This window comes from Meles meles, chromosome 8 (genome assembly GCF_922984935.1).
Source record: "Meles meles chromosome 8, mMelMel3.1 paternal haplotype, whole genome shotgun sequence".
Taxonomy (NCBI): Eukaryota; Metazoa; Chordata; class Mammalia; order Carnivora; family Mustelidae; genus Meles; species Meles meles.
Genome location: NC_060073.1, coordinates 95,341,705 through 95,354,613, shown reverse-complemented (window position 1 = coordinate 95,354,613; position 12,909 = coordinate 95,341,705).

Sequence of the window (12,909 nt, the reverse complement as noted above, 5' to 3'; positions counted from 1 at the left end):
ACTTTTATCTGCGAGCACAGCCCTCTCCCTTGTTGACACAACGTTCCCAGGAAACAGGGTCTTGACCTGAGTCATCACTGCATCCTCCAGAGTTCCTCAACTCCAAAGCTACAGAGCTTGATATCTTGTCCAAAGAATGAATGAATGATTCAAATTGAGTCCCCTCTTTCCTTTGCCTTGTGCAACCTGCTAATGTAGGATTCCTGTTCCCCTCCAAAGCACGACCACCCTCCAAAAGAAAGCTTCCAGGACCCACCAGCCGGTGTGCTCAAGATCAGATACAAGCTTCGTGTGGCATCCTCTAGTTTTCCTTCCGCTGCAGCCCTGCCCCCCCCCACCAGTGATGTCATCTCCAGAGCGCACTCCATGACTTCCTTCCACTGGGGGCCGCCATGACACACATGCTGTGGCAAAGTGAGCCGAGGAGGCACTTTCCAGTTTGTGGGGATGGAGAGGGGGGTTTCTCTTTAATGGAAAATTTACCAAGAGAGCTGTGCCAGGACCAAGACACACATCCGTGGGGCCTGAGCTAAGGACAACACTGAGTGTCCCACCCTCAACAGAGCTCATGGTCATGCCTCCACTCTGAAGACCAAGGGTGGCTAGTTGGCAATGTAGTCCTGCCAGTGTTCTTTCCTCAGGGCTACCAGCCCCGTGGCAGCCAGTAGACTCCTGGAGGACCACCCTCACCACTCCCTCAGACATACAGACCTGCCAGAGCCCTACAGAGCTTGCAGTTCAAGCCAGAGCAGGTGATCACAGAAGGGAGGTATGGTGGATGGCCTTGCCTTTTATACTCGTCTGTTTGGGGAGCAGGTCTGGAACGGGTCCCAGAAGGGCAGAGGACAGAACCATGCCAGAAACATTGGGAAAGCTGGAGGGAAGGGTTTCTGTGTTGTAACAACACTGGTGTTTGCTTTTCCAGGGTTTCTCACTGAAAGTGTCTCAGACACTTCGTTCTAGGGTCTTGGTTGCTCACATGTGTCCCCTTAAAATCAGAAGTCAGTATAAATCTGTTCATACATTCTCAGCCGGCCACCTCTGTGCTCACTGAATGCTCAGGGGAAGAGGAGAGGGGTGAGCAGGGGACGAATTCCCCTAGTGCAGATACCCGGCAGCACTTTTCCCAGGCTCACATAGTGATGAAGGTCAGCATCTGAACTCAGGCACACAAACACTGGCTTTGGAAATTGCCAACTTCAGCGATGACAAAGCACAAGTATCCTGGGCCAGTGCAGTGACCTTGAAGTGGATGCCTTTTCCACCACGGTAGCTGATGTGAATAGTGTTTTCCTACCCTGGCGACCAGCCCTGCTACCAACAACTAATGTCATGGATTAGTCTTCAGTGCCCATGGTGAATATAGGACCATGAACTCCAGGCCCTCGCAGAATATCCAAGAACCTGGACTCCATAGGGTGGGTCTCACCGGCCTTCCAGCCCGGTCCCTGATGTTTCTTGGGCCGCACTGTGACTTTGGGTGTAGGTAATGAGGATCTCATACAAGGGGAGGAAACGTGCTTTAGAATATGGGCCCCAAATTTCAGGGTGACAGTCTCAGGGAACATGGGTAATAGAAAGAACACTGAACTCAGAGTCAGGAAGTTTGGGTTTAGGTCTGCCTTTGTTGCTTCATAGCAGTATGATGTTATGTAACCGCTGAGTCTCAGCTTCTTCATTTGAAAATGGGACAAATTACAGTTGCCTTACCCCACATTGTGTGCAAGTTCCTTGTTATTGCTAAGTTCCATATCAACATAGCTTACTATTATTATTTATTATTATTATTATTATCATGTGTAATACTAAGATCACATATAACCAAGGATTAGGAGATCCTGGTTTTTGTTCTAAGTCCTCTACCAACGCACAGCAGAGGCCAAGCCATGCTGTCCCCAACTGGGATGTGAGGATGGAGACAGCTGTCTCTGGTGGCCCTGGAGATAGCAGGGGCTGTGGAAATGGGGGTGATGGGTGTCTGGGATGCTCTTTGGAGACTGGAGATTGGGGAATACTAGTAGAGCCTGAACTAGGTTCAGGTAGTATATGATGTAGGACTGACTGTTCGACTCTCAGGCAAAAGAATCCCAGCAATGGGGGTGCCTGGGTGGCTCAGTGGGTTAAAGCCTCTGCCTTCAGCTCAGGTCATGATCTCAGGGTCCTGGGATCGAGCCCCGCATCGGGCTCTCTGCTCAGCAGGGAGCCTGCTTCCTCCTCTCTCTCTATCTGCCTCTCTGACTACTTGTGATCTCTCTCTCTCTGTCAAATAAATAAATAAAATATTTGAAAAAAAAAAAAAGAATCCTAGCGATGAACTCTCTTCTCTGAAAGGCTCTTGGCATTGCTTTATAAAATGATCATCATGATAACTTCCCTTTATCTGTCTTGTCCTTTGCAAAACACTCTTGTGACCATGATGTTATGTGGTCATTTAAACAAAGGAGAGTAACTGCAGATGACCCTGGTCTCATGACCCTGAGTCAGGTCAACGTTCTTGTCCTCATTACCTGAGCTGCCCTGGTGTCCTAGAACAGAAATGATATGGGCACAGGCAATTCTGGTTCCCCACCTTTATTTGTGCAACCCCTCCCCTTTCCTCCTGACCTCACCCTTCTTCCCTGGCTCCTCAGGCAGAGGCCATGAGTGTCCATCCCTGTACCCACCCCATCTTGGCCTCCAGATCCTAGCAGAGGAGCAAGAGCCCTCCCAGGCCCTCTCACCAACTGCTCTGGGGCTTGGTTTCTTCCTTTACCAAAGGAACCCCAGGGCAAATGATCATCAGGTTCTCCTGAGATAAGGGGAAGCTTGTTCTCTGGGAACAATGGCCCAGTATTATCTAATGTCACTACAAAAGGTGGCAAGGTGGTCTTTTTTGGTGACCATTTAGAGGTCAACAGACACTTCCTATGATTTTTCAATCCCCTAGCAGGCATGCTCACCATCAGCCAGCTTTAGGGCAGCTCATGTAGAACCCACCATCTAGTAAGTGACCATGTCCCATGACCCAGCAAAAACCTCAACATTGCGGGAGTGTCAGAGAGAGGATGGAGCAACTGTGGACTGGGGGTTGGGGGGGATGCAGGGAGGAGAGTCTGAAACTTCTCTAGACAAAGCCCAACCCCTTTGGGTCTTCATGCAAACCGAGGTATGTAAAGAAAATGACACCCCTGGATGCCCTGTGAATCTGGCACTTTCTAAAGAAGGACCAAGCTCCTCAGCAGACTTCAATATTCCAGTCCATTGACTATGACCTTCCTTCTTGTTCAATAGCCAAGACTAATAACCACCCAGTCTATCTACAACTAATGCCCTTTGGATTCCAGGGTCACCTAACAATGTTCCAATCATGATATGACTTTCCGTTTAGGTCTCCCCTTGTAGGGAGCAATGCGTTGACCAGGCCCTCACGTGAGCTCTAGTTCCCGGCACAGGTAGGCGCTCACTGTGAGTTAATAAGTTAGCATTTTTGTCTAGATATTAGGAGTCTAGATTTTCATGGGCATTCTTGGGAGATGGCTGTGCTTGAAATCAGGTGACTGAATTTGTAAGGACCTTGGCAAATGTGCTAATCTTTGTCACCCTTCCGGGTCTCTGGGTAGACAGAGACCTGTCCTCCTCCAGGGAGACTTAGCCTCGTAGGAGACACCCAGCCATCACCATTAGCTGTGTGCTCTCACTCTATAAGCTTGTATAACTATTTATTATTAATTTGCTACCATGAGGGTAGGCCTCTCTGCAGGCAGGGGATAGAGCCTCTTTCATCAGGCCCATCCAGAGCCTGACACAGAGCCTACGGCCCAGCAAGAGGTCAGCAAATGTCTGTAGATTGGATGATTAAAAATGAATGGATGACTTGAATATAAAGAGGGTGAATTAAAGAAATGCTTCTACTTTTTTGAAAAAGATTAAAAAAAAATTTTTAAAGATTTTATTTATTTATTTGACAGAGAGAGAGATGGCAAGAGAAGGAATACGAGCAGGGGAAGTGGGAGAAGGGGAAGCAGGCTTCCTGCAGAGCAGGGAGTCTGACGTGGGGCTTGACCCCAGGACCCTGGGATCATGACCTGAGCTGAAGGAAGACACTTAACGACTGAGCCTCCCAGGTGCCCCATAAAGTAATGCTCCTATTTTTGCTCTCATCTGAATTCCCAATAAAATAACAGCTTTAGGAAAAACATTAACGTTCAAGGGTAAGAAGAGCTGGACCAGACACAGAAATAACACTATTTTTGAAAACCGGAAAACAGATGTGTTCTTTGCTTGTGCAGGAACAAACCAGAAACCAGCAAATTTGTACCTAAACACTGTCTACCTCTAGAAATTGAGGTGGGAGGTGAACAAAGCTGCTCAAAAAAAGAAGATCCGTTGAGTCTGTTTAGGAAGGATAGTAGTTAGACTTCCAGATTTCCTCCCTGGGTTGGCCCAGGCTGAAAAGAACTTCACCTGGTCCTCCCTTACACAGTCTGGAGAGTCGTTCCTGGAGATGGTAAAGTGAAGAGCCCCTGGACAGAGGGACACAGAGTACCATTAAGAATGAGTTTATCGGTGCCTGGGTGGCTCAGTGGGTTAAAGCCTCTGCCTTCGGCTCAGGTCATGATCCCAAGGTCCTGGGATCGAGCCCCGCATCGGGCTTTCTGCTCAGCAGGGAGCCTGCTTCCCTTCCTCTCTCTATGGCTGCCTCTCTGCCTATCTGTGATCTCTGTCTGTCAAATAAACAAATAAAAAAAAAAATTGCTGATCCTCTCATTAAAAAAAAAAAAAGAAGAATGAGTTTATCATGCCCCGAAAAAAGAACTAAGTAAACGTATTAATAGTAGATGGTCCCCAATTCTCTCCCCCAGTTTGATTTCAGAGACCGGCAGTCAGGATCTGATCCTCTAAACAGGAGACTGAAACAGCTGCTCTTAAAAAATCTGACTACCCCCACCCCCAACAAGGACAAAACTGGAATCAGGGTTCTTGCAATATGGCCCAGCCAGAGTTTGTTAACCCCATCCTCTGATCTAGAACTTTCTTTTAGCAGGTTACCCAATAGCCAATAGCTGAGGAGCTAAAACAAATGGACATGCAAAAGGCTTTTTAGCAGAAATAGGTATGGGGCAGGGAGAAGAAAGCCTCAAATAAAAAGAATGCTACCCCTCCAAAATGAACCTTAAGAGAATAAAAATGGGGCTCTTGGAAATTAAAATACAGTAGCAAAACCCAAAATCTTAACAGAAAGTTTGAAAAGAAAAAGTTGGGAAATCTCCCAGGACATGGAGCAAAAACACGAAGAGATGAAACTAGGGGAGAAAAGATAAGAAAATGAGAGGTTTTCGAGGTCTAACATCTATGTAACAGGAATTCCGGAATGAGAGAATGGAGAAAACAGGAAGAAGGAAATAATCAAAGAAGCATTGCCAGAAAATCTCCCAGAATGGAAGGCAATGATAGGCCAGTCTACCTAACAAGCAACAAGATGGATAGATAGTCCCACACTGAGTCACATCATTGGGACAATTCAGAACACAATAAGAGAAGATCTTGCTCACTTTCAGAAAGAAAAAGTGGACATATAAAAGGATCAGGAATGAAAGTAGCTTTGGACATTTCAACATCATCAAAAAAATGGGAGAAAAATTAAGACATCTCTGTAATGTTCAGAAGGAGAGTGGTCTCTGATTTAGAATGCCATACCTGCCCAAGGTGTCAATCAGGTAGAACAGGGATATTTCAGATATACAAAGTCTCAAAAAAAAAAAAAAAAAAAAAAAAGTTGACCTCACATGCTGTCTTTCCCAGAAAAGAACCATAGAACATGTTGCTCCAAAGTGAGGGAATGAACCAAGAAAGAAGCACAGAGGAGACTCAGGAAATGGGGGGCAGTAAGAGAGAAGGGAAGGGACAAGACATGCCAGGAGGCCAGCCATGTCCCCAGCAGAGAGGGCAATCCATGCAGACCAAAGGGAGAAGAAACCTCCAGAGCAGATTTCCCCAAGAGATAAAATGAACAAAACACCAGCTATATCCAAACATATTTTTTTAATTAATTTTTTTTCTTGGACATCTTAAGAAGAGCTTGAAACCCTAGGTGGAAATGTTTCGTTGGGGTTGTTGATAAGAGCAAAGGCAACTAAAGCAAACAAAACAAGAGACTTCGGGAATCCAGGAAAACCCGGAAGTTGCGCAGGACAGAAAAAGTAGGCTGGTCGACCGCAGAGATCAGCTATGCTCCATCCAAACTTTATAGACATACTAGTATTAACGCAGACTATCTAATAGAAATTCTGACAAAACCCCACTGGAGGAAGAGGAAATGAGAACGGAACGCATTAGTGGTAGGAGTGGCAGGGGAAGGGGAACTAAGTTCCATCTACACTGCTGGGAAGTTCATCTTTGGTGGTGGGAAGTTAGAGAGTCTCTAAAACAGAAGCATCTAGAAGTGTTACTGCAGGTGTGTCATTTAGAGATGTGCAGTCAAAACAGGGAAAACATGGCGGAAATGAAAGTAGGAGCGTCAGGAGGTTGGGAGATGGGGGAGGAGGAGGCCTGGCTGTCTTCCTATCAGACTCTTCAGAACAACGTGATGCTTCAAACGTGCATATATGACTTTAATGAAACGAAAACCAAAAAAAAAAAAAAAAGAACCAAGGACCAGTTGTTCCACCGCGTGAGAAATCTCTTTCAACCACTAGGTGGTGCTCTTGGCCACTTGTGGAAACGGCCTGGGCAGGGCCTCTGGTCAAGCATTTCTATGGAGTTTTCTGTAATGCAGAATGAGATTTTATCAATAAAGTTAGGAATTAAAGCTGGGTTTTTTTCTTTTTTTTCCATCTTCAAATGTCATCTCTCTTCACGGACAGGGAAGAAAACAATCATCTGCCCTCAGTGGTGCCATAATTGAAAGCTGAACGCTGGGGACAAAACGCAGAGTTGTCTCGCTGTGGCGTGCCCCACCTTCTCCGAGCACAGATGTTACAACTGTGCAGCCAACTGTGGCAAATGTCTCTCTTGGGCACCCGGCCTGGACTCGTGAAGAAGAGGACGTTCAGGAACGGCAAGCTTTTCTTAGGAAAGCCCATGCTACGCTGGGTGCTGACATCAGAAACCAAAGAGATTCAGTGGAAAATGGATGTGGGGTCCCCGGGGACAGGTGGGATGCTTATCGACTCTGGAAGCAGAGATGCAGGCATGGAAATCAGGCATGAAGAGAGGCTTATTTAATACATCCTGCAGTTACTAATGACTTCTTGATAACCTGATCAATGCTGTTCTTCCCCTGGGTTCTCTTTCCCTTGACTCGTGGATCTGCGGGCAGCGGGAACTCTGGGGACACATTTCTTAGCCTCCGCCCCCACTGAGCCCATGTCTTTCTGAGAGAAGTCCTTCAAGGAAATATTTTATTAGTGAATGAAGCTGGGACACTGACCACAATGTTTTCTTGTCCCTCATCCTTCTGCGGGGTGCCGCCTCAACCCCTCACAACCCTCCCCCGCCCCACTCAGCAGAGCTCCTCTCCAGCCATTCTGTCCTGTTGTTCCGGGTCCACCCCCTCCTCCTCCTCCTCCCTCACCCCAGGTGCAAGCATGGCCCCCAGTTCTGGCCTCTTCTCCTCTCCCTCTTTACCCTCTTCCAGGTAGGTAAACTAGCCTGGGAGTTCCAGTCTTCCCTTCCCCGCAGATGGCAGTCCCTCACCCCTGTCCCAATGCCCTCCTCAACTCCGGCATCCTTTCCTCCCTCTTCTCAGACAATCCCATTTAAGAGGCTCGCCCAGCCTGGAGGCAGCGCGCGCTGCATCTACAATGGAAGTGTGCGTCTCCTGTCCCAGCCACCTGCTCCTTCTGATTTCCAGATTCCCATCACGAGGCATGCATGCATTCGGCAAACATTTGCTGAATAAAAGGCATAATGCCAGACACCGGGAATGCAAGGACTTTAAAAAACTGTGTCCCCACCCTCAAGATAACATGTAGATTGTAGATAGAGGGGAGAGACCGGTAAGCAACTCCCAGCACCCCGTGATCAGGGCTTTAGTGGATGGGCGGGGAAGGGGCACGGCTCAGGGAGGAGCGACCAAGATTCCTTCCTCTTCTCCCTGTTCCCAGCCTCTACCGGGCACTGGGTCTGCTTTGAGTCTTCCTCAGCTGTGTTTTCTACCCTGTGTTCTCTCACCAGCCTCCATGGGCATAGGTGTCCCTTGGGGTTTTGTTAAAATGAAGCAGGATTGGGTGGAGCCTGGAAGTCGGTATTTCTGACAGGCTCTCAGGAGCAGTGCTCATACCGCTGGCCCCTGATCACACTACTAGTCTCTCACACTACCAGTGAGGCTCTCTCCGCCCCCATCTTTGTCGTCACCTCAGGCCGGCCCCATCGCATAGCCCAGACTGCCCTCCCTGACCCGGATCCTAGCCTGGACGATCTCGTGGCCCCCCACTACTGTGCCTATTTAAAAGAAATGAAATGAGATTTAAAACTCCGTTTCTTGGGCACCCGGATGGCTCAGTGGGTTAAGCGTCTGCCTCAGCTCAGGTCATGACCTCAGGGTCCTGGGATCGAGTCCCACAGAGGGCTCCCTGCTCAGCAGGAAGTCTGTTTCTCCCTCTGCCTCACTCCCTCTTTCTCTCAAAGAAGGAAAATCTTTTAAAAAATAAATAACAAATAAAATTCTGTTTCTTTTTCACAGTGGCCACATTTCACATGTTCAAGAGCCACACAGGCCACAGTAGAGGGAACAGACTGGAGAGCATCTCCTTCGTTGCAGAAGTTCTATGGGATAGCACCGCCTAATCTCTCCCCACAGAAACCACTCAGTTGCGGAATTAGTTACATGCTGACTGGTGTCCTGCCCAGACTGTAAGCTCCTCCAAGACACACTGTTTGTCTTGCCACTTTTTTCCATCGCCAGAACCTAGCCCATCACCTTTTTCTCCTTTGGCAAGTATTTATTTATCATCTACCACATACCAGTACTGTGCTGAGCCCTGGGAAGAGGTGGACCACACAATTATGGCCTCTGCAGCTGCTGGAGTCACAACCTAGGCGCTCAGGAGTGACTCACGGAAACGACTAAATGGGTGGATAGTGTACAAAACGCCTCTAGGAAACTCTTCATGAAAATGACTTCCATACCTCTCCCCAGCTCAGGAAACTCCAACAGTCTCTCTCTTCTGCGGAGTAAAGCGGATGTTCCATGGCCTGGGATGCAAGGCCCTTCCGTCTCCCATCCAAGTACTAACCAGGCCTGACCCTGCTTAGCTTCCGAGATCAGGTGAGATCGGGCGTGTTCAGGGTGGTATGGCCATAGACTGCAAGGCCCTTCCGAGAAACTGTCTCCTCCAGCATGGTTTTCACATGGGTGTGTTCGGGCCACCGGAACAGAACACCACACACACCCAGTAGCTTACACAGCACATTCCTTCCCACCGTTGTGGAGGCTGGAAATCCAAGATCAAGGTGTCCGGAGGGCTGGTTTCTCCTGAGGCCTCTCTCCTTAGCTTGCAGACAGCTGTCTTCTCTCCGCATCTTCACATGGCCTTTGCTCTGTGTGAGCGCCGCCCCCCAGCCCTGCCCACCCCCAACTCCCTGTGTCTCTCTGTGCATCCCAATCTCCTCCTCATATAAAGACACCAGTCAGATTGGATCAGGACCTGACCTAACCGCTTCATTTTAACTTAATCATTGCTTTAAAACACTATGTCTAAATACAACCACCTTCTAACGTACTCGGGGTTAAGGCTTCAACAAACGAATCTGGGGAATAAGAGGTTGGGGGGGGACACAATTCAATTCACTTGTAACTGTCAGGAATGTGGTTTGGGAATCTAACAAAACTGGGTCATGAAAATCACTATTCACGACTGCCATGGAGGACACTGTATCTGTCTGTGCCTCAGTTTCCTCACCTGAGAAATGGTGGTAGTACGATCTTCCTCATGAGGTGTGAAGAGTAAAACTCTTACGGATGTGGAGCACTTAGCTGGGCTGAGGACATAGTAGACACTCAGTTAATTATAGTCACTCTCACTATCCCCTCCTGACACTTTACCTGCTCTTTCCCCCAGCTCCAATCCCTCCCTTCAGGTCCCCAACACTGGGGAGCCTTGCCTCCCCACACCTTTCTTGCGTACAGAGCCTACTGCCTCCTACTCAAAACCTAGTCTTACTTCAGGGCTCCCGTCACATGCCTCTTCTGTCTGTAGCCAGATGTCAGCCCCCAGCGCCTCCTCTCCAAGCTGTGGCAGCTTTACCATCTCTCCTACACCATCATCCCAGCAATTAGCACCCATGAAGTAAAAACCCAAGTTGTTAATTTGTCTGCTAACTTTTCCCGCACATAGGCTGACCTTCCCAATTAAATTGTTAGGCACTGTAGATCAAAGCTGCCATTATACTTCTTAGTTTTCCTCACAGTACATATCCAAGTCTCAAACGTAGTAGGCTTTCATCAATCAAAAGAGTTTGTGAGTGCAAAAATCCTGATATAGGGTCAATATTCACTGACTGAATGGGTGTGTGTCTGTGTGTGTGTGGTGCTAGCATCAAGAAATTGGGAGGAAAAAAAACACCAGACTCAGGTTATTGATTGTCTCTTGAGGAAAGGGGACCTGATACGGGATGGTTTCACAAATGTGGGTAACGTTGTGTTTTGTTTTTTCAACTGTGCGGCATCTTCAAGGTTATCTGCTATACTATTCTCATACTTTTTTCAACTCTTAAATATGGCAAGTTAATATTCATTAATTGACAGATCTCGGTTGTTGATAGGTTGACTTATTAATGTACACAAATAATGAACAAGGAATCCTCCTGACATGAGAAAAAAGACTTCAAATATTTGTCTTAGAAGAGTTTTAGTTAGGACTTCAGAGTATAACTCAACAAACTCTTTTAATTAATATTTTATCTGGCAGGAAATATTTATGAGACATTACCAGCCTCATAAATGCAAATGGAATTTCTATAAATAGGAAGAAAAAATAATTTCCTGTGTGTCACATTCAAAAAAGAAAACTTCTATTGTGATTCATCTCTCCCTCAGGTAAGAGAAGCGAGGCAGGTGGACGGGGCAGTGGCTCTGGCCTCTAATTATCAGTAATAACACCCCCAAATTCTCAGTGCTTTCAAGCACCCCTTCATCAATTTGCAGACACTGAAAGATGCCCCCAGCATCTGCCCATCCCCTTGAGTGGTCCTTGAGTTGTCTCTGTTCCTCAAATGTTGTCTGTGCTCTCTGGAAGACTTAGGTATATGGAAAGGTTAAGGTTCACCTCAATTTGCAAAACCCAGTCAAGATGAAAAAGCCCATATTTCTCATTTTTCAGATCTAGGTCAAGAACCAGACCCAGGTTTTCTGTCTCCCGGTCCAAGTTCCCATTGCTGTGAAATACTTACAAAATATTTCCCAGACCACTGTACATTTTGCTTCAAAGTCAGCCACCTCCCCAGTTTGGCAGAAGAAATCCCAGGGCTTTTATATGGAAACCCAAAGCAATGGCTGCCCCAGGACAGAGCACCTCATAGGCTCAGAAAATGCATATAGTGGATGTCATTCAGACCACAGAGCTACACAGTGGAGGCTTCTCCCAAGACCTTGGGAACTAAGGAATTAAGAACTTTCTTCTCAGAGTGTTAAACCATTAGATCAACAAGTAATGGATGAGCAGGGAGACAGGCTAAATCTCATAAGGGGACTTAGAGATTTCCTACTTAGTCAAGACTGATTGCAGCCACACTGAAGGACTTGACCCCTCTATGGAGGAAGAGGAGGGGGACCCTCTGTGCTCTAACCCTGGGTAGTGGGCTGTGTGCATCATGTGCTGTGTGGCAACAGGAGCCCCGGGATGGCCCTCAGGAGACCAAGCTTCCGGGACGCCGCCATCTTGCTGTGCTCACTGGAAGGCTAGGCTGGGGCACCCTAGTCTCAGGGACAACACTTTGTCTTCTTGTAATTTAGTAAACCAGTCTTCTGCTGTTGACAGTGTTCACTTGATAAGTATTCATCAAGCACTTGTGCTAGGTGCTGGGGACACAGCGGAGAACAAGATAGTCACAGTCACTGTCTTGGCAGAGCCTATGGTCTCACGCACAATGATCTCAAACACTGATGGGGTGTGCCTGCGGGGAGAGAGGAGACCCTCAGGGCCTAGAGCAAGGGTCCGCAGAGAAGCTTGCAGGCCCCTTTCCCAGGCAGCAGGCCTCCTCCCTCTGCAAGGGGAGCCCCGTCTGCAGCTGCCTTTCCAGCAACTTCCACAAACTAAGGAATAAATGCATGCAATCATCTCTCCTCCAGGCAGGGAGGGAAGCACCCAAAAGGGAAGGCAGATGCTCTCCTCTACTCAGCCTAGGTAGGCACTAGGGCAGGGGTTCTCCTTCCCTTGGAGACTTCTTTGAGCGGTGGGGGGAGCATTTCCTGCTCTTCCTACCCAGCCAAGGGTCACGTGCCCCTGGAGAGGACATTTAGGGGGTCAGTGGAGAGCCCTGGGAGCTTCAGACCAGGTCTGTCTCCGACCAGACCCCAGGGACCCCGAGACCCGGTGTGGGGGCAGGGCACGGGGAATCCAACATCGCAGAGTGACTGAGCAGCCCGTCCAAGGCTCTGACCCCAAATTTCTGCCTTCTAGTTTCTTCCTTCTTTCTATCTACTCCACCGCACCCGGAAACACGGGGGCGCTCACAGGGACACAGGTGCACGCTCACACGCGCACACGTACGCTTGCACATATCTCTGTCCTTGGCCTCTGCAAGGCCAGAAGCACCCCCAGTACCACCAGTCCAGGCAGGTGTAGCAGGGACGGGGCGCGAGGGGGGCGGAGAGCCTCCCGCCCCTCTCCTCCGATCCTCTCTCCCCCGCCGGGACCCTATTCATTCAGAACCTGCGGAGTCCCGGACCGCCCGCCCCCTCCCCCACCCCGCCCCTGCCCCTCCCGCCCC